The 25,356-nt window shown below is 43.5% G+C and overlaps 1 protein-coding gene across 6 annotated transcripts in view; it reads left to right on the forward strand.

The window, feature by feature from the left end:
• Positions 1 to 25,356, forward strand: part of TBL1X (transducin beta like 1 X-linked) — a 2,018,721-nt gene that overhangs the window by 1,065,721 nt on the left and 927,644 nt on the right. The window contains exon 1 of one of the 6 annotated variants that reach the window (XM_044072567.1): positions 4,744 to 4,880. The exons of the other annotated variants lie outside the window; for them this stretch is intronic. The gene's annotated coding sequence lies outside the window, so the exon portion shown is untranslated. Of the gene's footprint in view, positions 1 to 4,743; positions 4,881 to 25,356 lie in introns of those variants that run through there. 6 annotated transcript variants of the gene reach the window in all.

The raw sequence follows: 25,356 nt of genomic DNA on the forward strand, positions 1-25,356 counted from the left end.
CGTAACTGTAGGCTGCAGTTGAAAACTGATTCAAGTGGATAACAGAGGTCATGTTTCATGCTGTTTAGCAAACATCCTGGGATGTTATTGGGCCCATTGATGCAGTGTTTCTGACCTTGGAAAGTGCATTGATGACCTGTTCCCTAGTAATGGTTGGGGGATTCAAGTATGTGATATTTCCTTTGGACTATCTGGGGGGACAGGGGAGAAATTTGAGCTGAACCTGTCAGCCAAAAGGTTGGCAAGGCCTTCGGTTCAGTGTGGGAGATGCCATCTACAATACATTCTGCGCATTGTTGTGTATTTCCCTTAAGGTTAAGGACGTAGCTGTAGAAAGCTTTGTAGTTGTCTTTTGCTTCAGAAACTATTTTTTCTTCAAATTTAGTCTTTGAAGTATTAATTAACCCTCTTAGCTGCCTGTTTAGCTTGGTCGAGGGCTTTTAGTGTGTTGGGCTTTGTTCCTCCTATGTTTGGCCAAGCTATTTTTTTCTTTTATTGTATAACAGATTGATAATGCGATTATACCAGGGTGGCTTGTCTTTTGAGCTCGTCTTATTCTTAATACAAGTGGGCACAACTTGCTCTATACAGCTTACCAGTGTGGCTGTAAGGGATTTTGTAAATAGCTCAGCATATGGTGTTTAATGGGTTTGGGGATGCATGAAATGTAGCTAAGGTGTTGCTTAGTAGAGAGAGGGTAGCCTTGGAATAGTTCCTAAAGGTTTTTTATTTCACTGGGTTGCCAGATTTAATTTTTATTTCAAGCACTATTGCCTCATGGTCAGGTCTGATGAGTGAGGAATATTACATTGGATGAGGAACATCGCTCACCCATATCCGTGAGTACAAGGTTGAGAATGTTTGTACCCCTGGTAGGAGAATGGACCAATTGTTCCAGAATGTTTGTATTAATGAAGTTTAGGAATCTCTGGGCTTGTGCATTGGAAGTGGAGTAGGATTCCCAATCTGTAGAGGGGTAGTTGAGATCCCCCATGAAGATCATACTAGGTTGAACAGTGAGGAACTATAATACATTGAGATAGGTAGCATGGGTTTTATGGGACATGGAGTAGGACCTGTATGTGGCAAGGATGTGGTGTGAGACCCTGTTTATGATGAGTTCCATTGGGTCATACACTTTAACTAGTGTGGATGTCAGATTGTTTTTAATATAGTTTCGGACTCCTTTGCCTTTAGTTCCCTCTTTTGCAGTAACTGGTCTAAAGGTTTAAAAAGCATTATAACCTTGCACTGCTGAGATACTCTCCGTGACTTTAAACCATGTCTTGGTTACTACACAGATGTCTAAATTCTCCAGTGAGAGGAAGGCTTGCAATGGAGTTTTTTTTTCTCGCATTGAGCAGTACCAACTTCAGATATTCCTTCATAGGTTCAGTTAAGTCAGAGGTTTTATCAGTTTGCATTGCCTAAAAAAGGCACTATGCGGGAGGAAAAGGCCCTTGCCAATGTCCGAATGCCTAGAGAGGATAAGTGCAGATCAGCCCTCGCAAAGCAGCAAGGTCTATCAGCCGTGTTCTCCCATGCCATCAAATATGTACTTACCCCTTGGATTGACACCAGCAGCTAAGCCAGTTGTTGAATTCAATTATTTTTTTATTGTAATGTGGCATTATCCTTGGAGACGGAAGTGTGCTGCTCAGTAGCTCATACCTGCCTGAGAGAGACAATCAGTGAACTCGATCATGTCTCACTTGTATTCAAGGGAGGAACATCTCAGGTCAAGTTAACACCCACATGAACTGTAATAGTCATACTGGTACCTGTGGTTCAGTGACCTGAGTGCCTGTGTGACTTGACGGATCCTAGCCCCGGAAGAGCCGCTAACTGTGACTCTCTCCTTACTCAGTCTGGCAATGGGGGACATTGGTGTGCTTCACTATAGAATCATCAATGACCAGGAAATGTGGCTGTGTTCTGGTTTGCCTTAAGGGCTTAGCAGAAGAGGCATTGGATGCAAGTGTTACTTGTGTAACTGTGGGTGGTGTTTTAATGAAGTGATTGCGATGGCTGAAGACCCTTTTTGGATTGTGCTGTGTAGGGGGTCTTAGTGTTTTAGGAAGGATACCTGTAAGTGCCTAAGCATGTGGTGCTACGGTAGCGTTGTCGCCTCACAGTAAGACGCTGTCCGGTTCGATTCTCAGCTAGAGCATCTTCTGCGTGGAGACGTGCGTGAATGGGCATACCTTCGTTGAAGGTTGTGCGTCAGGGCTGGTAACTCGGCAAGTAAAAGTCAACTACCAATCATTAGCGGACCGGAGTTCCGCTGTGGCGACCCCTAACTGGGAAAAGCTGAAAGACACAACAACAACCTGTAAGTGCCTAAGCATAAGTAGTTTTATGTGTAGGGTCTTTACTGTTTGCAGAGGCATGGTGCAAGTGTCTCTGACAACCTCTATAGAATTAGTTTTGGTTGTATGAGAGTTTTTCCTCCAACGTTTGTGTATTTGCACCTCTCGCATATACTTTTGTTTTATTAATAATACGTGGATTGTCCGTGTACACGAGACATTTGCTACAATGCCTCAGAATACCCATCACAATCACACTGGCCACAGAGAGAATTGGAAAGTGCATAGCTACTGATCTACCAGGGAGAAGTGAGGGAAATTTAAATATTGAATAGGTTGTTAACACAAGTAACATATGATGAGCAATGCTCAGCTGTATGCAAACTAGATGTTCTAGTAGTTAAAAAAAAATCTGTATAGACAGGAAGGATATTTTTAGGGAAATTTACACTGTGAGACATTGGTGTCTATATAAATCACTGCTAGGCACTGCTGTGCAGAGAGCAGCAGTTCTAACAAAAGACTGTAAAAAAAGGTCAAAAAGTACAGATATTCAACACAGAAACAGTTAATGCATCCGTGACAAAAACAAAGTGGAAATCAAGTACCACAACAGTGGATATTGTAATGCAAGTCTTAGCTTGCTTGTAGGTTATAAGCCAAGTGTTGTGCCACTGCAATGTTTAAAAAGCAGAGGAGATTTGATTAAAAAAAAAAAAAAAAGGCCCTGTGCTCAATCAAAAATAACACACTGCTCTTTCCTTTACACGTCTCCAGGCCAGACAAATGACTTTACTATCACTAAGGTGGAGGAGCCAAGGCAGTTCTAACGAAAGATTTTTAAAAAAGTCAAAAAGTTTAAATATTTAACATAGAAACACTCAATTAATGTAGCAAAAAACAAGTGCCGAAGCAGTGGATATGGAAATTTAAGTTTAGCTTTTGTACCAGAAACAAGCAAGACTCTTTTTAAGAAGCATGGTCAATGGTTTCTTCCTTTTGTTACCCTTCAAGCATTTTTACAATTTTCCTTGCTATAAATGTTTAGTAAAATTCTGAGTTTTTTTGCTCTTTGTTGAGCTGTTTTTTTTTTTATTTTAATATGAGAGACAGGTGAGAATGGATCTTAGTTATTTTTAGAAAGAAAAGCAAGTTTGACCATTCTTGACCTGTTGACCCCGTACTTTGTTAGCACTGAACGAGTTGTAGTACTGAATCATACTTTAGACATGTTGGGGGGTGGGAAAAAGACTTCCTAAGGGCAAGGAATGAGTGGCCCTTAACACTTAAATAAGAGCTGTTGTGTGGAAACAAAGCAAAAAGCTTGGATGGCCTCTGACCCTAATAGGATCATCAGTTTCCCTACAATTGATATCAGTACGTGAATGTTTTGTGTATCTGATAATGTGAGCATGCATCCCTGATGATGCATTTGTTCTTCTCCAGCATCTATACTTAGTTTTGTGCCAGACTGAAATATTTGAAACAAGCTACAGCCTACTAACTACAGGAAGTGCTAGGCAGAAACTTTTGTTTTACGTTTAACTGCTGAGGGGATTCCCTTTTAAGAGTTGCATAACAGAATATTGGTGTGTGTGTGTGTGTGTGTGTGTGTGTGGGTGGTGCTGCTGTGGATCTCTTGATGTTCCTTACAAAACAAAGCTTCAGATTTAAACACAGTGTTTACATGTCAGTTTACTGGATAAAATGGAATATTATTATGATTTTTTTTTCTTCCTACCAAATAAAGTAAATTTAACACCTGATGCAGCCAAATAATGAGACTGAATGTATTTATTTAATAGGTCTGAACTTCCAATTTCTGTTTGTCTGTTGCTGTCATCTTGCAGTAGCAAGAAGTAGGATAATTTCTTCCAAGCAGTTGATTTTGATGGATATGGGTTAAAAGAGCAGCCCATGTCTTCTGTAATAGTGTTTAGGGTGCTGAATTACAGCCTGCTTTGACAAGCTGTTACCCCGGGAAGCTGCTGTGGCATGACAGCCCTGCAGCTGCCATTTGCTGATGTCAGAACCTTTACAAAGGAGTCTGTCCAGATCAGGGGGATGGGTAGTCGTCCGAACAGAATACAGTGTTTGAAATCATTGTGGTGTGTTGAATTGTGTCTTTAAACCTTTCCATGTTTTTTTTTTTTTTTTTTAGGTGTGATGACACAGTTGATTTGTCTGTATTTACTTGATGTAGTGTCCTTGAGAATTTTCTTTAATTGTCTTGCAGACTTTCATTAAAGTAATTGCTACAATGTTCTAGACAAAGTGTTTTCTGAGTCATGAGAGACTGTTAAGACCTGCCTGATGTAAATAGCTTTTGGCAACAACAATTTATTTTTCTGTAACAGTCTGATCAGGAATTTATTTCCGGTTCATCACATGTAGAAGAGAGTGGGAGGGGAATCTTCGCTAACATAATTTATGTCTGATGTACTTCAGCAGTGAACTGTGGAATCAGCAGAGGTGGCTATGCTTGACAGACAGTACAGGATGGATATTGATTTGTTTATGTGTAGGATCCCACCCCCCTCCTGTGCAGCTAACCCCAGCTGTTGTTGAACAGTGAGTATATCAAGTTAGGACAAAAATGGTTGTGGTTGCTACCTGTTTGTGGTTGATTGGTTGTTTTACCTTTTCCATTGCTGCAGGCAAAAACAGAACAGCTGCTTATCAAGCACTTCAGATCTAGTTTGGGGGGACTGTAACAGTTCAAGAGAAAATGGCTGGCTTGTTTTCCAGAGATGTGATGAGGTGACCATACAGGAGAAAATGGGTCTCTTCGTCTGAAAGAGATTCCCCTCCCCCTTGCAGGCTGCCCAAGCGCAGCAGAAGGAAGTGTTCTGCTTTTATATAAGCATTTTCTCCTAAATTAGCTTTTCATCATAGTAAGAGGAGTTCATTTTACAAGTAAAATCATCTGGCTAAAGTATTTATTTCCTGCACTAGTCACTACAAGCTAATTCAAGAGCAAATGACAGGCACACTTGCAAATTTTGCTTCTTATGTAATCGTTCTGCAATCTTGTTTTTCATTGATTATTGAGAGTGATAGTGTTCGACCCTCTCCTCTTATTAATATGGAATTAATATAAAGAAGGAAATATGTGTACTCATATGGGGGAGGGGCCTGTATATTGTAACCTTGTTTCTACCTTTAATAGCACCATTTGTGATGATATTACTAACTTTTTCCTAAGTAAATTGCAACTTTGATCTTTGTCATTTCCCAGGCTGGGCCTGAAAACAGACTAGTGCACTACCCTACTTAACAAATGTAAAATAAAATAAAATTCATCCCTGAGATTTGATGGTAAGGATGCTTGCCCCATCAAACCCCAGCTATTTTTTTATTGGTTCTTTGCAGTACCCCTTGTAGCTAGTAATATTTCTGTTATGGAGACAACTTTTCTGAAAAGTTTTACAGCCAGGGCTTTTGCTACTATAATTTATTGTGACTTTGTTTAGGTAAGGTCAAGTTCATCCTGGAATATTAACACTTTGCTACTAATTTTATTTATTTGCTTTTGTTAACTAAGATGGTACGATGGAGCAATTTCTCCTTTTTTGAAGAGGGTTGTGGAGAAAAGATCAAGAAGGTTAGTTACATAGTTAGAACATGATGATTATTGCTTGAGACAGTACATACCATAAACATGCAAACATAGGTAAATAAGCAATAGTATATGATTTGTTGGGTAAACAGCTGAACCAAAATATTTTTATAAGGAGATTTAAATGGTTTTGAGCAAGTTGATGTTTCCCTTGAGAATATTAAAATAAGGAACATAGCGAAGGTGAATGTGGGAAGAGAAAGTTGTGATTGAGATAAAAGACAATATTTAAGAAGGAAAATAATTTGTCAGTGTTAAATAGTACATTACTAAGTATGCTGTGTTATTTATTGTGATGCCATTTTCAGTAATCTTTTTCTTCTTTTGGCTTTTCCCGGTTAGGGATCGCCACAGCAGATCATCTATCCACTCATGATTGGCAGTGGAGTTTTACGGTGTCGAGTTGCCAGCCCGGCGCCCAACCTTCCAAAGAAGGCACACACACGCACACACTCACACCTAGGGCCAATTAGGAGTGTCCAATCTACCTACTGCATGTCGTTGGGATGTGGGAGGAAACCGGACCACCCGGAGGAAACCCACATGACCACAGGGAGGACATGCAGACTCCGCACGGAAGGCACCCCAGCCAAGAATCGAACCGGAGAACCTCTTGCTGTGAGGTGGCAGCGCTAACCGCTGCACCACCGTGGCCGCCCGATGCCATTTTCAGCAATGATGAGCCCTTATTACTGACTGGGACTGTTCATATTAAGAGTTGTATCTCCAAAATGTTTTGACATATTCCCATAACATTTTTAGTTTATAGTGAGACATATATTTTTGAGGCCACTGTTGATATTCTTAACTTTCAGGGTTGTTTGCTACTGGCCGAGTCCAACTTTTGGCCTGCCTCAAAGCTAAATAGCTATCACCCATGGCTGGGCTTGACATTACCTTACCTCAGACATCAGTATGTTTCTGGTATGTAGGAGGTACCAATCTGCTCCATCTTTAGTTCTTTATTTCTGTGTATATGTTCACTTTGAGAGTGTGGCAGTCATCTGCCATTGGTGCAGACCTTTAAAGAGCATTGAGTTGTTGGTGATAAAATTGTTGATTGCTTGTGAACAAAACTCCAGGAAATGGACTACCAGCAATGGAGGTGTAAGAATATGTTCACTTTGAAAGCTACCACGTGTGTTTGTAAGCAGTAAATGCCAAATAAAAATTTCCCCATCCACTGTATCTTCTGTCTAGGCCCAAATAATTTTGTTGCTAGCTGCAGTATCTCTCAACAATGTCATCCAAAGACTTTGAAGATAAGGCGGGATGCAGTCCAGGTGTGGCCCGTAACATATCCCACCAGAACAAACACCTGGCCCTACACTCGTCATCAGATGCTGGCCCCCCCAACATAAATTTCAGAACACCATTCCATTGTTTGTGATGGGGAGTGTAGAATCTCCACAGTGATTATTGGAGGATGTCCTACAGGTATTGTATTTTTTGTGTATTGGTGTCCACCTCCCAGCTGATATCCCATAACTGTCTTTTGGCTTTTCCCGGTTAGGGGTCGCCACAGCGGAACTCCGGTCCGCTAATGATTGGCAGTAGATTTTTACGTGCTGGCTTGCTGGGCCTAATGCACAACCTTCAACAAAGGAACGCCCATTCACACATGTCGACACACAGAAGACGCTCTAACTGAGAATCGAACGTGCAACGTCTAACTGTGAGGTGACAACGCTACCGCAGCACCACCTCCTGATGCAGTAATCCTATCAGTTGGCCATTTACTATAACAGATTTTCTTGAACAGCTGTGCTTTTTAGTGATGATTCTTTCTCCATGAAAAATCTGGAATTTTTGCTAAACAAAACTGGTGTAAAAATAATGTAGTCAGTACCATACTACATCTGTGCTACTACACCTGAAAAAGAAGTGATATTCCATCTACTGTGCTCATGCATGCAACCTGTGTAGAGTTGTAGCACAGTGGCACTACTCAGCATCCATGTGCATGAGGCTACGATTTTTCTGCTTGAGTGAAGTAGAGTTGAGTGGACATGATTTCCCTAGGTGCTGTGAACTGCAAGGCTCTAGTATAGTGTCCTAGGGAGTACAAAACAGGCTTAGTCTTTCTTTTTAGGGACTTTGTTAAATGCCTGCTCGAGGAATACAGTGACCAGTTCCACAAGGGTGATGCCTGTCCTTACCTTTCCAGTGTGGTGAGTGGTGTCCTTGGCATCACCTTATTCTGGAAAGCCGTATTGGTACAGAGATTTGCAGCAGTGCCACCCTGACCTGCTTCAGAGTGAGAGGTAGAGGCTGGGGGGTTGGAAAGACAGCTGAATGTGTACTGTAAACATTAGTTTGTCTCTTTTCTGTTACCTGGTATATGTGTAAACTGACATGTACATAATTTATTTTACAGTGCCAGTTTAACATGGCAGGATGTCGCAAAATGTGGGAGCTAGTCTCCATGAAGTGGGGTACTTCTGCCATGTGTGCTGATCTACTGTAAAACTGCACTGTGAACCATATGTGTGCACTGATGGTGTTCCCTTTCTCTTGTCCTTTTGTAGGTCAATTTGTGGTGGAGTTGCAGAGGTCACCCGTGCTGGCCAAAGTTTCTGCCACAAGTATGTCAGGTCTGCCTGTCAGTAGGATGACAGAGGTCACTCTGCTGAGGATGAGTTGCAGAGATTGCTGGTGGCCTGTGATATCACTACTAAGGAGGGGAGCATAGGCTTCTTTTCTGACTGTGGCCAAGAGGTGTCTCTCATTGTCTGTCAACATCAATTGCTGAGGCTGGTGTTTACTGAGGTATTGTGAGCAACTGGATGTCCACCTTAGCACTGTGTTTTGGCATTTTTTGTGGAGTCATGTGACCACCAATTCGCAGTCTTCATGCCACCAAGAGCATAGTCTGCTTATGACATGAGACACTTAGGTGACTGGTGGATGGGTGTTTTGCCCTCTAAGCTGACCTGATGCCACAATATCTCTAGCAAGGTGTTTCCCTCCCTTGTTTATCTTACCCGTACATTGCTCATTATCCAGCCCTCCCTTTCGTTACCTGTCCACCACTGTCTATGCCCATCCACTGTCGTCCTAACCTTTTGTGAGCATATTGCTCCTTTCAGTCTGTTGGGGGGTGTGCATAATGGTTAAGGTGTTTACCTTATAGACACAAGGTACAATGTTTTTATTCTCACCTTTGAGAAAAAAATGACTAGGCTTAAAACGGCCTGCAAGTGCAGCTTGCCTAGTGCTTTTACCTATTTCTATTCCTGTGGAAACATGTTTGCCCTTGCTTCCGTCTCTTCTCCTTTTACCCTTTCAGCACTCTTCCTTTTCTACCATGTTCTTTGTGTTTCACTGTTTCAGTCATCGCATTTGGGTTACTTGCCTGCAGGTAGCCCTCAGCCAGCCTGAATACCAGAGTCTTGGAATTTCGGCATTGGCTGCTGTCGCTTCTTCCATGACGTCAGGGGTATAAAACATGCAGCCAATGCCATTACATCAATCTTTCTTGCCGTGTGGTGCCTGAAGCAGAAGCAGTTTGCAAGTGCTGGTTGGCCGACTCCTGAAATTTTCGTTTTTCGAGTTTCAGACCTGAAGTCTTCTAAAAGATAAGTACCTCATTGGGGATCCTTTTTTCTTGCTCTGATGTCAGAAAAAATTAATAATTGTCTTGCTTGTGGAAAGCAAATACCTCACAGAGATTTTCATTCTTACTGCATCACCTGTTTAGGTCCAGACCACGACATCCCTCGCTGTCAGTTTTGTGCCTTGTTCAACGCCCGACCTATTCGTCATTGGGCAATTTTTGTAGCTAAATTCTTTCGCTCTCGATCTCTGTACTCCGAAATGGCTTTGGTAAGCCATCCGACTACCGATCTTCCGAAAAAACGAAAGGATAAAGACAGAGACAGACTGCTGCCGATGACGCTAACGTTAAGCTAGTCACCAGTCCGCCTGTACTCAATGAGGCGCTTTTGCAGCCCCTGATACCTGCTTCTACAGATTTGCAGGTCTCTACTGAGACCCATTCGGAGTCCGGTATGCTGCAAGATGCTTCTTCGACTGTGGAACCTGCGGATGTCTCTACCTTGGATGTGTCCGAAGCCGCTGTGCAGGCACCGGCTTCTGAGGGTGTATTCAGGCCTTTTGATTTTCATAGTAAACTGAAGACTTCCTTTCAAACCAAAAACACTGAATTTCTCAGGCATAAAGTTCGCACTACGCCTAGGAAATCAATGACCAAAGCGCATTCTCAGGCCCACATGCCACAAAAACAAATGATTAGAATGGCTGAGATGGCTGAGGACCACATTACTTTAATTAGAGGAAGTCAACCTTCTCCCTCAAAAAGACTCCGAACTGATTTTCCTTCTGATTCTTCTGATCAGGAATCTGATGATTCTGATCCTTCTGATTTCCAGGACATACCCTTATCTACTTATGAGGATTCTGATGCAGAGGATTCCATTCCCTCTGCTTCCGCTCCAGAAGATTTTTCCTTTGGTGAAACCCTTCACACCCTTAGAGAGCATTTCCGCTGGGAGAGCCAGGACTACTCCCAGTCCAAAAAGAGACTCGGAATTTTTAAGCTTGCCTCAGCACAGGCCTCTAGCTATCCCGCCTGTTCTGGAAATTGTAGATGATGTCTTCCTGGAATCCAACCTTACCCCTGATCCCCTGATACCTTGCCCCCAGCTCCCAGGAAACCTGACAGGTACTATAGAGTGCCTGACTCCCACAAATTCCTTTTTAGGAATTCTACTACGGATCCAGAGACCATTTCCCAGGGACCTAAAGGCATTAATGCTACAACTTTCAAAAATCCTACCCCTTCAGACAGGGATTCCAGGGCTTTAGACAAATGAGGTAAAAAGGTATACATCTTTGCTATGCTTGCCATTAGGGCTTTAAATTGCCAGTTCCATATGTTAAAGTATCAGCAGCATATTATGGAGCTAATTAAAAAAAAATGTTGTTGATTCTTGATTGTGCAGAACACAAAGATTTACAAGAGCTAATGCATTCTGCTAACCAAGTTGGTAAACGTACTTTGCAATGTGAGTTTGATGCTTTAGAAGCATCTTGCAGGGCTGCTGTCACTCGGTCTGTTCTTAGAAGACATGCTTGGCTTAAGGAATAGAACTTGCCAGATCATGTCAAAGCAAAATTACTGGATGAACCATTAAATCAAGAATGCCTATTTGGTAATAAAGCAGAAGTCCTCAAAAGAATGGAGGAGAAAGCTAAATCTGTGCAAACTGTTAAGAGATTTATTACAAGTACAGCCACTTAGATTCAGTAGGCATTGGCCTTCAAAAAACTGTTTTTTCCAGTCCCTTCCAGGCCTTCTCAGCCCAAGCCCAGGGGCAGCAGACCACCAAGACTTCAGTCTCAGTTTATGCACAGATCCAAGCAGATGGGGTAAACCACCAAACCTTCAGTCTCAGTTTATGCACAGATCCAAGCAGATGGGGTAAAAAGGTATACACCTCAAAATGCAGTCTCCAGAGGCACTCCTAAAAATGGAGAACATCGATATCTGTGCAGTAATTGAGACCTGGTTCAAGGTTCCAGAGAGCACCCCTGCAATACCAGGCTACAACTCTTACCACACTTTTCGACCACCAAACCAGGATCGAAACACTAAAAGTGGAGGAGTGTCCATATTCACCAAGGATATTCACACCACCAGGTTAGTTGCCCAACACAATGCGTCTGAAATTCTCCAGGTGCAACTAACACTAGGTAAGACTGCAATCCAAATTGTAGCTTGCTACAGATCCCCCACCATGCCCCAAGATTCTTACTACACCTTTCTAAACTTACTGGAAAATATTAATATACAACCAAACACTTTTTAATACTGGGTGATTTCAACTACCCTGCCATTAACTGGGAAAACTACTCGTGTACCAACACCTTTGCCCAGCGGTTCTTGGAATTCATAAATTCCAATGCCCTGTATCAGCTAATAAATAGTCCCACCAGGGGCTCCAATAGCCTAGACCTGGTCATTACCAGGATGGGAAATCGATGCTCCATGCCTATGGTCACCCGCTCGTTTGTCAGATCAGACCATAAGCTAATCACCCTTAACATCCACATCCCACCCCCACCCCCAGTAAGGAAACCTCCATAAAAAACTTCTCCAAAGCCAACTTTATGCTACTCAAGTCAGAAATTACAAACTTCATGACACCCATGTAGACGGGAACTGAAAGTTCGACTGCTGAGTCCTACACTAAGGCACTGTACAAGCACATGCACTCATGCATGAATCTTGCCATCCCAAATAGAACCAAGATGCACTCCTCCAAAAAAAGGAAGCCAATCTGGTGGTCCCCTGCCATAAACAAATTTTACAACAAAAGGAAGAAACTTGCAGAAAAGAGGAAAATCCCAGGATGCAAAAAAACTCCCTTACCAGCCTCAGTAAGAAGCTGAGATCCCTCATAAAATCCTCCAAAGCTAGTTACGAAAATAAAATTGCCAAAGATTCCAAAGACAACCACAAGGCAGTCCATACCTATGTCAAGAATCTAAATCGCAATGCTCAGATCTGCTGTGAGCTACAACAGAATGGCATTAACTATATTGATCCCAAGGATATTGCCAGTATCCTGGCAGATTGATTCCGTGCCAACTTCACCCCCTCTCACCCGCTAAATGGCCCATCTCAATACTGGAAGATTGCCAAATTCCGGTAATAATGGCCACACAGGTAAAACACGCACTCTCCAAAGCTAAGAATACAGCATCCATGGGACCAGATGACAACCTGGGCTGTGTACTATATGAACTACAAAATGAACTGGCACCTCACCTAAGTGTCATGTTTAATCATACCCTCACCTCAGGCTTCATGACCACTGAGTGGCGCACAGCTACAGTTATCCCACTCTACAAGGGGGGATCCACCTTGGATCCCGGGAACTACTGCCCCATCAGTCTGATGAGCCTGATCTGCAAGGCCATGGAACGTATTATCATGGAACTTATTGGTAACCTTAAAACACTGGACCCCACCCAGTTTGGGTGTGTTAAGGGCCGATCTTGTCTCCTGAACCTGATTGACTTTTTCGAATCAGTCTCCAGAGCCATGGGCGAGGGTAAGGCAGTCCACACAGCCTATCTGGACCTCACCAAGGCATTTGACACCATCCCCCACACTGGAATCATAGATAAACTTACTAAGCTGCACATTAATCCGTACATCACTCGATGGGTTGCCAGCTGGCTTACTGACAGAACCCACACTGTAAAAGTAGCTGACTCCAAATCCAGCTCCAGACAAGTGGAGTACCTCAGGGTTCAGTCCTGGGACCTCTCTTGTTTGGCATCTACTTGTCTGAAGTACAGGCCAACACTAAGGGACTCTGGCTAACAAAGTTCGCAGATGACTGCAAACTGGGAGCCATTATTGAATCCCCAAATGATGTCGATACTCTACAAAAGGGCCTTACAGAAACAGATGCTTGGTGCCAGAGCCATGGGCTCAAGCTCAATGCCAAGAAATGTATAGCTTTCCCCTTTGGGAAAAAACATGTACCCGTGAATTACCACACATAGGTGGCAGTACACTAAACACTGAAAGTGTGATAAGAGACTTAGGGACACAGGTAGACAGTGGTCTCACCTTCAATAACCACATCGCTACAACAGTCAGGAAATCCTTCTATGTGGCACACCTCATCACTAAGGGCTTTTCATCCAGAAAAAAGGAGGTCATTGTCCCACTGTACTCATCCCTCATTAGACCCATTAGAGAATACATCGCCCCATTTGGTGTGTACCTCTCTAGACATCTGCAGCAACTGGAAAGGCTGCAGAAGTACCTCACTAAAAGAATCACAGGCCTAAAGCAGATGCCCTATGCTGACCGCCTTAAACAACTCCAGCTATACTCTGTCGCATATAGTCTACCAGGCGATCTCTGCTTAACATACAGGGCCATGTCAAACCCAGAGCTGTTGGACATGCTACACTTAAAGAAGTCCCAATCCCTCAGAGCCACACACTCCAGGGATCTAAACCTTGTCATCACAATAAACAAAACATGCTGGAGGGATAGGTTCCTGACCCAGAGACTCCTCAGACTCTGGAATAGACTTCCCATACATGTCAAGCAGAGCACCTCTTTGGCCCTCTTCAAAAGGAACCTTGATGATAGGACGGGAGAAACAAAATTCACCCCAGGGATCACGTCAGTTGCCCTGCTAGACAGGTGTCCAGGGAAGTAAATAGTGTGGGAAGAAATAGCCAGGGAATTGTTATGGCTAGGCTTGGATAGGCCCTAGGGCCGATAGTCTAGTACCAACCTATGAAACTATGAGTGCTCCCACGTCCAAAACGGGGAGTAGTAAGCCACCATCCTATGGTAAAATTGCAGAATGACATGTTCTTCATCTCACATTGCTGCAGTCCTTACACTTGGGTAGTCCGCTGTCCTCGGTCGGCCCGAATATCAAAGTATAAGGCTGACGTCGGTCAAGGCGCATTTGACTGACATCAGGACGTCAGGGTACAAATGCGCATGACCGACGTCATATCCTCAGTCTTTTTTTTGCCGCATGGTCCGATGCAGAAGCAGCGTTGCAAGTGCCGGTTGGCGTTCTGAAATTGTTCGATTTAGGAGTTTCAGACCGAGTCAAAGTTGGCTAAGTACCCCGTTGGGGAATATTTTAGTTTTTTCTTGCCTCAGTGGTTTACCGGATGTCAGAAAAAGTGAATAATTGTATTTCTTGTGGGAAACAGATACCGCATAGAGACTATCATACTTTGTGTATTCCTTGTTTAGGGCCTGAGCACAACGTTGTTGGGTGTCGCTCTTGTGCTAGATTCAATAAGCGCACTATAAAGAGAAGATTAGATTGTGCCAGGTTAGTCTTCGGGAAGCGGTGCAATTATAAAATGCCGTCGGATGCTCCGACTCCCGCTTCTTTGAAGAAGCGCAAGGACAAAGCAGTTAAGCCTAGGCTAGAAGAACCATCCGTACCGGACGCCGGTTCTTTAGAGGTGTCGGTGGAGCCGGTGGTTCCACCGGAGGTTTCTTTGGGATCCCAGGGAGAGACTTTGTTATTGCAGGATGTGGCCTCTCAGGAGGCAGGTCAGGCTGATGGGGTTTCTCAGGTTACTATACTCCCCTCCCTGCCTAGGGTGGTTAGGCCCTCTCCTTCTGTTTCCAAGGCTTCTCCCAGAGGCAGGCCAGGTTTAGCTTCAGTTGGTGTCACCCCTAGTTCTTCAGGAACTGTGCCCAAGAAGCATATGCTTAAAATGGCAGAAGATTTGATTACTTTGATTAGGGTTCTTTGCCCCTCCTGATAAGAGACCTAGGGTGGAGCCTGAGCTAGGAGTTTTGAGCAGGCTTCGGATGTTTCAGAGTCTTGACTGAAGACTTGCAGGAGTACTCTCCTTATTCTGATTCTGATGTGGATGATTCTACTCCTTCTGCTTCTCCTCCTGAGGATTTTTCTTTTCAGAAACTCTTCATTCCATGAGGGAGCATTTTAAGTGGGAAGGTCAGGACTTCTCTGATTCCAGGAAAAGGCTTAGGGAATTTTGTTTTACCCCAGCATAGGCCTTTGGCTATACCTCCTGTTTTGGATGTAGTGGAAGATGTTTTACAGAGGCTTCTCTAAATCCTGATTCTTTGCCTCCTGCTCCTGTTAAACCGGATAGGTATTACAGGGTGCCTGAAGCTCATAAGTATCTTTTACGAGTCCTAGGGCAGACCCAGAAACTGTTAGCCAGGGGCCTAAAGGTGTTAAGGCTTCTGTTGTCAAGAATCCGGTTCCTGCAGATAAAGAGGCCAGGGCCTTGGATAGATGGGGAAAGAAAGTTTATACTTCTTCCACTCTAGCTATGAGGGCTTTGAATTGCCAGTTTCACATGTTGAAATACCAAAACTATCTCCTTTCACAGTTGAAGTCTAAGGTTGATGCTCTGGCGGAAGGTATTGATTGTAAAGAGTTGCAAGATTTAGTACATGTTTCTGAACAGGTGGGTAAGCATTCTTTGCAATGTGGTTTTGATGCTGTACAGGCCTCGTCTAGGGTGGCTGCCACTGGGTCAGTTCTTCGCAGGCACGCCTGGCTGAGGGATCAAAATTTATCTGACCATGTTAAAACAAGGATTTTAGATGCTCCTTTACAATCTGATGTGTTGTTTGGTTCTCCTGTTGAGGCAGTTTTAAAGAAAATGGAAGACAAGGCTAAGTCTATGCAGACTGTTAAAGATTTTTGCAGGTTCAGCCTCCAAAGTTTAGTAGAAATTGGCCTACTAAGGGGTGGACGTATCCTTCTTATGATTCCCAGTCTAGGGGTAGATCTAGACGTGGTAGGGGCAGAGCTCAGGGCTCTTTCAGGCCTAGAACAGGGAGTTCTCCTGCACAGTCTTCGGGTGAGGGCAGGGGTCAGTCCTTTCGTAAACAGACCCAATGACCTACCTTTTCAGCTGCCAGAGCCTTCTCGTCTGGCAGCACCTTTGGGAGGAAGGTTGGCACTTTTCAAAGAAAATTGGAGTTTAATTACCCAAGACAGATGGGTATTGGATATCATACACCACGGTTACAGGTTTTATTTCCATACCTTGCCTCCTTTCAAAGGCATGCCAGACGTTCCTCCTCAACAAAGGATAGAGGCTGACAAGCAAATTTCTCTGTTACTTCAAATAGGGGCCATACAGCCGGTCCCTATGCCAGAAGTGGGCCTAGGATTTTATTCTCGCCTGTTCCTAGTACCAAAGAAGGGGAACACGTGGAGACCAATTTTGGATTTATCTATCCTCAACACTTGTCTGGACATTCCCAAGTTCAAAATGTTGACGTTACAGCAGCTTTTACCTCTGCTGGGCAAAGATCATTGGATGGTAACTTTGGATCTCAAGGAGGCTTACCTTCATGTTCCTATCAGACTAAGTTGCAGGAAGTATCTGCGTTTTCGAGCTGGGGCTTCTCACTATCAGTTCTCTGCATTGCCCTTTGGCTTATCTACTGCGCCCAGAGTGTTCACGAAGGTTCTGGCTCCAGTGATAGCTTTCTTCAGGCTAAAAGGAATACAGATCTATCCTTATTTGGACGATTGCCTGATTCTGGCTCAAGGAAGGGACGAGCTTCTTCATCATTTGGAATATGTGATAGCAGTGCTAAGATGCCTGGGGTATTCTGTGAACGAAATAAAGTCCAGTCTAGTACCCTCTCAGGACATGTGCTTTCTGGGTGTAAGACTGAATACAGCATCCCAGATGGCCGTTTTGACCCCGGACAAACAAAAGAATCTTTCCCTTTACTTCCATCAACTATCTCATCAGTCCGGGCTGACTGCAAGGACAGTCCTTCAAGCCTTAGGGTTCATGGCATCTTGTATTCTGGTGCTTCCCAATGCCAAACTGCATATGAGGAAGCTACAATGGTATCTCAAAATGTATGGACACAGCACTGCCAGGATCTGGACACTGTCATTCAAATAATACCTTGCATTCAAAAGGAATTTTTGTGGTGGGCTCAGGAATGTCACCTAAACAAGGGACTCTCTGTGACCCGGCCAGAGGCGAGTCAGATTTTAACGACAGATGCCTCAGACAAAGCTTGGGGAGCTCATCTGAATGGAAAGTGGATACAAGACAAGTGGCCTGCCAGACTACAACATCTACATATCAACTTGAAGGAGATGTTAGCAGTCCAGTTTGCATTAATAGCTTTCAAGGATTTACTTCGTCCAGGGCAGGTGTTGATTCTAACAGACAACACAACTGTCATGTGGTACATCAACAAGCAAGGGGGAACACATTCTTATCCTCTATGCAGGCAAGCAATGATTTTGTGGGGGACTGCTCTCAGTTTACAGCTCAATCTTCAGGCAAGGTTTCTGCCGGGAGCACAGAACTCCTTAGCAGATGTGTTGAGCAGACGAATTATGGATCCCCACGAGTGGAAATTGGATCCTCATGTATTTCAGAAATTGACAGTGTCATGGGGAACTCCAGACATAGATCTGTTCGCTTCTCCACTAAACCACCAGCTGCCAAAGTTTTGCACAAAAAGGTTTCATCCCACAGCTTGGAAAGTGGATGCTCTTTCCTTCAATCGGAGCAATCTTCATGTGTATGCCTTTCTGCCTCTGCCTCTCCTCCCAAAGGTACTACTAAAGGTCAGACAAGACAAGCCAAGGATGATTTTGATAGCTCCAGATTGGCCTCGACAGCATTGGTACCCATTACTGAGAAGCTTGGTATGGAAGCCTCCATGGCCTTTGCCTTCGATTCCACACCTGTTGTCTCAGGAGGACAGTCATTTGCTCAATGTCAAGCTTCACTCTCTGCACCTAACGGCCTGACATATTCTGTTTTCAACCATAATGGGCCTCCACTTCCACAGCAAGTTTTGAATGTTATTTTGGAAGCTAGAAGGCCTAGTACAAGGAAAGTGTACGCAGATAAATGGAAGAGATTTTTATTTTGGAGTGCAGCAAAGGATTTTGATGTTTCTGAGCCTAATTTAAGTGTGGCTCTTCAATATCTTACTGAGTTACTGGACAAAGGTTTGTCCTTCTCTTCTATTAAGGTTCATGCTGCAGCAATTTCGGCTCACTATGATTGTGACCCACCATTGTTTTCTCATCCTTTGTTCAAGCAATTTCTTAGAGGGGCAAAGAATATAAGACCCCAAGAAGAGCTCCTACTCCTGCTTGGGATCTCAATTTTGTGTTGGAGAAACTCACTCTACAACCTTTTGAGCCTGCAGCTACTACTGAGTTGAAATATTTATCATGGAAGACTGCCTTTTGTTGGCCATTACCTCTGCAAGAAGGGTTTCTGAATTGCAGGCCCTTATGGCGGTTGAGCCTTTCTTAATTTTCCATAAGGATAGGGTATCTTTACGTACTAATCCTTCCTTTATGCCTAAGGTGGTTTCTAGTGTGGCTTTAAACCAAACTATTCATTTGCCTACTTTTTATGCAAATCCCCAAAATAAAGGGGAAAAGATTTTGCACACTTTAGATGTACACAGGCAGTTGCGATATTATTTGGACAGAACTAAAGGGTTTAGGCAGTCTCAGCAGTTATTTGTTTCTTTTGCTTTGAGTTCTCAGGGCAAGCCTGTGTCAAAACAAACTATTTCTAAGTGGATTGGGTTTTGCATTGCTTTCTGTTATTCTCATCATGGCAAAGAGATTCCAGCTGGGATTAGGCCTCATTCCACTAGGGCTACTGCCACTTCGACAGCTTTTTTGAGGGGGGTGGCAACCAAGGATATTTTGGAGGCAGCTACTTGGAGTTCAGTGCATACTTTCTCTAGGCATTATCACCTACCACTTTACTCTAAATCCAGGGCTGGTTTTGCCACTGCTGTTTTGCAGGGCATTTTGGCAGCTCCTGCTTCCTTATAGTTTGGCCATCCTCCCTTACCTCTGCTTTGGGATTCTACCCAAGTGTAAGGACTGCAGCAATGTGAGATGAAGAACATAGTACAGTTTTGTACCTACCATAAATGTAGATGTTCGAAGATCCACATTGCTGCAGTCCAATTTACCCTCCCTCCTTCCCCTCTGTAGTTAGAGGTGGTTGTGTGAGTTGGGTTGTAAATATTGTGTATATTGTATATATTGTACATATAATTAGTGCAAAGGTGGTTGTTTGTTTGTTTGCTGTCTTTTGGTTGTGACCTTTATTTTTAGGGTCTTCTGACATCTGGGGCAAGAAAAGACTGAGGATATGACGTCGGTCCTGCGTATTTGTACCCTGACATCCTGATGTCAGTCAAATCCGCCTTGACCGACGTCAGCCTTATACTTTGATATTCGGGCCGACCGAGGACAGCGGACTACCCAAGTGTAAGGACTGCAGCAATGTGGATCTTCGAACATCTACATTTATGGTAGGTACAAAACTGTACTTTTTCCTTAACTCCTCCAAGCCTTGCCCAAGTACTTACACCTTTAGGAGGGAAACTTGCACTGCATGCCAAAAACTGGCAATACATTACCCAAGACAAATGGGTCTTAAATATTGTTTCCCAGGGATACAGATTCCAGTTCCAGTCACTCCCATCCATAAGCGGATGGCCAGACCTCCCCCAAACCAGTGGGCAGAGGCCCAAAAGCAAGTACTTTTTCTTCTCAGTATCAAGGCTGTTCAACCTGCCCCAGTAGAACAAAGGGGACAAGGTTTTTATTCCAGAGGTCCCCAGAAAAGAAAACTCTTGGCATCCTGTCCGAGATCTGTCTATTCTCAACACCTTTTTAGTGGTTCCAAAATTCAAAATGCTAACTCTCCAGCAGCTTCCTATGCTAGCCAAGGACTCCTGGCTAGCAACCCTAGATTTAAAAGAAGTTTATCTGCACATCCCCATAAGGGAATCTTGCAGGAAATACCTACACTTCAGAGCAGGCTCTATGCAGTTCTCTGCACTTTCCTTTGGCTTATCTACTGTGCCCAGGGTATTTACAAAGTGCCTAGCTCCAGCCATTGCACATTACAGGCAGAGAAGAATTCAAATTTATCCATACTTGGACGATTGCCTGATTCAGGCGGACAGCCTGGAATTGCTACTTCAGCACCTGGCATTTGTAAAGAGACTTCTAACTTCACTGGGGTACACCATCAACAAAAAGAAATCACAGCTGGTACCCAGTCAACAGATTCTATTCCTGGGAGCAAGTTTGAACACAACTTCCCAGATGGCATTCCTCACTCCAGAGAAACAAATTTATTTGACAAACTACTTTAATCTACTGGCCACCAAAACCCGGCAATCTGCAAGAACAATACTGCAAGCCTAGGGTTCATGGCCTCTTGCATTCTACTAATTCCATATGCAAGACTGCTTATGAGGAAACTTCAATGGTACCTAAAAAGGCTCTGGTGTCAACATTCTCAGGACCTGGAAACAATGATTCCTATCATTCCTTGCCTAAGGACAGAGTTCCTTTGGTGGGCAGAGGCCTCCAACCACAACAAAGGACTCCCTTTCACTCTACCCCCTGCAGCCCAAATCCTAACAACAAATGCATCAGACTATGCATGGGGGGGGGGCTCACGTGGCAGGGCAGTGCATTCAGGGCAAATGGAACCCAAAGCAAATGCACCTGCATATCAGTCAAAAAGAAATGTTAGCTGTACAGAATGCTCTGACAGCCTTCAAAGGCCTTATTCTTCTAGGACATCTATTGATAAAGACAGACAACACCACAGTCATGTGGTACATATGCAGGGGGGAACCCATTCCCACCCACCCACTCTGCAGACTAGCCATGAGCAACCAAGTGCACTTACAAGCTCAATTCCTGCCAGGCAAACTAAATTCACTAGCAGACAACCTAAACATAAATCTCATGGACCCACACAAGTGGAAACTGGAATCCAAAATATTCAAACTTTTGAGGAACAGGTGGGGGACACCAGAGGTTGACCTTTTTGCTTCCCCTCAGAAAAATCAATTGAGCAAATTTTGCACCAGAACTCCCCACAGCCAAGCTTGGAAAGTGGATGCCCCGTCCTTCACCTGGGAAAGCCTCTCAGTCTATGCCTTTCCCCTTCTGCCCCTCCTCTCGAAGGTTCTGCTAAAAATCAAACAGGACAAGCCATGGACAATCCTGATTGCGCCAGACTGGCCACACCAGCACTGGTACCCTTTTTTGTGCAGTATGACAGTGTTACAACCATGGCACCTGCCTCAGATTCCTTCCCTGCTGTCCCAGCAAGCGGGCCAGATTCTGCACCCTCAGCTACAGACCTTGAACCTTGCAACCTGGCTAATCCCCTGTATTCAACACCACCAACCCTCAGTAAGCAGGTGCTGGATGTCATTCTTGAGGCAAGGAGGCCTAGTACTAGAAAATCCTATTTGGAAAAGTGGAAAAGAATACTGCTCCTGGAGCCCGTCTCAGGGAATGGCCACAACTGTGCCCTGCTAACCTCATATACTAGATTACTTAACAGAAATGCTCCACAAAGACCTATCCTTCTCTTCAGTTAAAATTCATGCCTCTGCCATCTCAGCTCATTAGAATACTGAGCCTTCCCTCTTATCTCATCCACACTGGTAAAACAGTTCCTGAGAGGATCCAAAAATTTAAGACCCTCCCCCCCAGGAGAGCTCCCACTCCAACCTGGGACCTTAACTTCGTATTAGAAAAGTTCACGCTTCTGCCCTTTAAACCTGCGGCTACAGCAGAGTTAAAATTCCTCTCATGGAAAACAGCTTTACTTCTAGCCATCACTTCAGCAAGAAGAGTGTCTGAATTGCAGGCCCTTATGGCAGTGGAACCCTTCATTATCTTCCACGCAGACAGGGTTTTCCTCAGGACTAACCCATTTTTTATGCCCAAGGTGGTGTCATGTGGCTTTAAACCAGTCCATTTATTTGCCAACCATTTTTCCTAATCCTCAGAATAAAGGGGAAAGGGTCCTACATTCCCTGGATGTGCACAGGCCACTTAGGTTCCATCTGGACAGGACTAAGCCTCTCAGAAAATCTGACCAGCTGCTAGTCAGCTTTGCTGCAGGGGCAGAGGGCAAGGCCATTTCAAAGCAAACATTTTCTAAGTGGATAGCACACTGCACACATTTCTGCTACAAGCACCATGGGAAACCTACCCCACAGGGGATCAGAACTCATTCCACTAGGGCTACATCTACCTCTACAGCATTTCTCAGGGGAGTCCCTACCTGGGACATCCTGGAAGCTGCAATCTGGAGGTCTGTGCACACTTTCATCAAGCACTACCACTTGCCTGTATATTCTAAATCCAGAGCTGGATTTGCCACAGCAGTCTAAAAGGGCCCGATTGCCATCCCTAATGCTTCATAACTACCTCCACCCTTCCTTAGCTTTGAGAATCAACCCAAATGTGATGACTGCAACAGTGAAACAGGAAGAACATAGTACAGTTGTGTACACTTACCATAAATGTAGATGTTCGAGTGTATTCACTGTTGCAGTCTTGGTTACTTACCCTCCCTCCAGCCCCCTGACGTCTCTTTACTTCTACCTATCTTTTTTGTTTGACATATCTTATATCATTGGTATTTGTTTTTTGCTGGGGGTGTTACATACCATGTAATTGCTTTCTATTTTGGGGGCACCTGACAATCTGGGTCAAGAAAAACTGATGTAATGGCGTCGGCTGCATGTTTCATACCCCTGACGACCTGACGTCATGGAAGAAGCGACAGCATCCGATGCAGAAATCCCAAGACTCTGGTATTCAGGCCGGCTGAGGTCTACCTGCAGGCAGATAACCCAAATGTGATGACTGCAACAGTGAATACACTCGAACATCTACATTTATGGTAAGTGTACATAACTGTACTTTCCCAACCTACCCTTTCTCTCTATATATTTAAAATAGGCTAATCTCCCACAAAAAGGAAAGTTACCATCCAACTTGTCATACCTTATGGATACTCTTGTACAGTTTCCTGTGCTCTCTGTTCTTTCCCTTTCCTATCTTGTCTTCCCCTTTCCACTCAATTTATATGATGAAATGGGTTGGTGTTTTGCTGTTCTGACTTATATGAGGCCATCTGGATGACCGTAACTAGCAACTATACAGTGTTTCATTGCCCACAAATAAACTATGTTGTGGTTTTCTTTTTTTGGCAGTGAGACATAGTTGTGCTCCCTTCTGTAGCAATACTCATCCACTGGCGCTGCTCTTCCATGTAAGATGTTGATTCTAAGCATGGCTACGCTTAAAAAGGCCCTAGTGGTCGTTGGCCTAATACACAGCTGTGAACCAGTGTTGGCCCTATACTAGTCTAACTGCATAACTGAATAGTTGTGACACACATTGCTCTACAGATTGCATGTCACCTTGTCTATGAACTTTGAATCCTAGCACTTGAGAGTCATACTTTAGATATACAAATAAGAAAAATAGCATTTACAGTTTTAATTGCAGCTGTTTCATTTTTGCTGTTGAAAAAAAGTCTTAACTTTTTACTTATTTTCATTGAAAGTTTGCCCTACATGCCCTGAGATTTTAGAATTTAAATGTATACAAATACTACTTGATAGTTTATGATGCATGATAGTTTCCCAGGGAAATCCTTGCACATTTCAGTATTGATTTGCTGCACTGATTACACTGTATGAAATCCCACTTTGTACGCAAAGTACCAGCAAGCTGCAGTGGATGAAATGCTGAAGTACACATTTTTTAACTTAAGGGACGTTATTTTCTGGATAAACGTTTTATGTTAATTTTTATTGAACCAGACGAGCTTTAACATGACTCGCTTGAACTTTAAAATTCTATGGTAATTGATTCATTGAGATTCATTGTCAGGTGAGTTGCATAACCCTGCAGCTGCATGCATTTGTTTACATTTCCTTATGTCGGGAAGTGCACATTTATTTTAGAAGACTTGTGATTGTTTAGTTGTAATTTCCACAGAGATCATTGTAAAACATTGAGTAAAAAAGGTCACACAGGAAAACCAATTGGTTAAAAAACACAAAAAGAAAAATCTAGCAAAGTTAAGACTTTCCACTGTGTGATGACCTTAAACCTCTTGTATCAGAGGCAACATGGGATATATACAAATTGCCCTTTAAGGATATCAGGTTGTTTCAACTAAATGGCAATTCTGAATGTCCATGACTTTTTCTTTTTAGTCTGTTTATGGACAACTTCAGGCCAATAAAGCCAAACCCTCTAGCTGTGGACATTCATGTATTTGCCTTATTATGCCATCATCGGCACAGCATAATAGGAATGTTTGACTTTTGGAAACACAGGGTTGTCGTACCAACTGAATTCCATCAATCCCTGAAGTTGTCCATAAATAGACTTAAAAGTAAAAGAAAAAGTCATGGACATTCAGAATTGCCATTTAGCTGAAACACCTGATATCCTTAAAGGGTAATTTGCATATATCCCATGTTGCCTCTGATACTAGAGGTTTAAGGTATCACACAGTGGAAATTCTAACTTTACAGAGATCATTGTAGGAAATATCTGTATCCTGAATTGAGGGGGGGGGGGGGCATAACAACGAAGTATGGAATACGTAGCAAGATGTAACTCAAATGGCAGGAGAAAATAAAGTTAGCACACTTAGATTAGTGGTTGAGTTAGTGGGTAGACTTCATGAACTGATAATGGATGAGGATTGCACCTCATACTCAGAGGTGTAGCTGATTCAACTAGTTCCTTGTACCAGCTCCACAAACTAGCTCCCCAGCCCTCAGCTTTTCAGGTAAACAGCAATAAAAAACAAAAAAAAAGTTCCTTAGTCTGGTACCTGTGGCTACTGATGTAGGAGCCAATTAAGTCCTGCTTCTGTGCCCTGCCCGACTTTCCTTCCTTAGATTTTACTATATGGGGAGGGATGGACAAATATCTTTTTCTAGCTTTTTCTGTAGTAAACTATTTGCTGCGTATGTGTGTAAGTAAACACTTGCCCAAATGTAAATGGAACTCACGCCGCGGTAAGTAAAACCCACCTAGGTGGGGG

Source organism: Protopterus annectens, chromosome 5.part0 (genome assembly GCF_019279795.1).
Source record: "Protopterus annectens isolate FY-2018-M chromosome 5.part0, PAN1.0, whole genome shotgun sequence".
Taxonomy (NCBI): Eukaryota; Metazoa; Chordata; order Ceratodontiformes; family Protopteridae; genus Protopterus; species Protopterus annectens.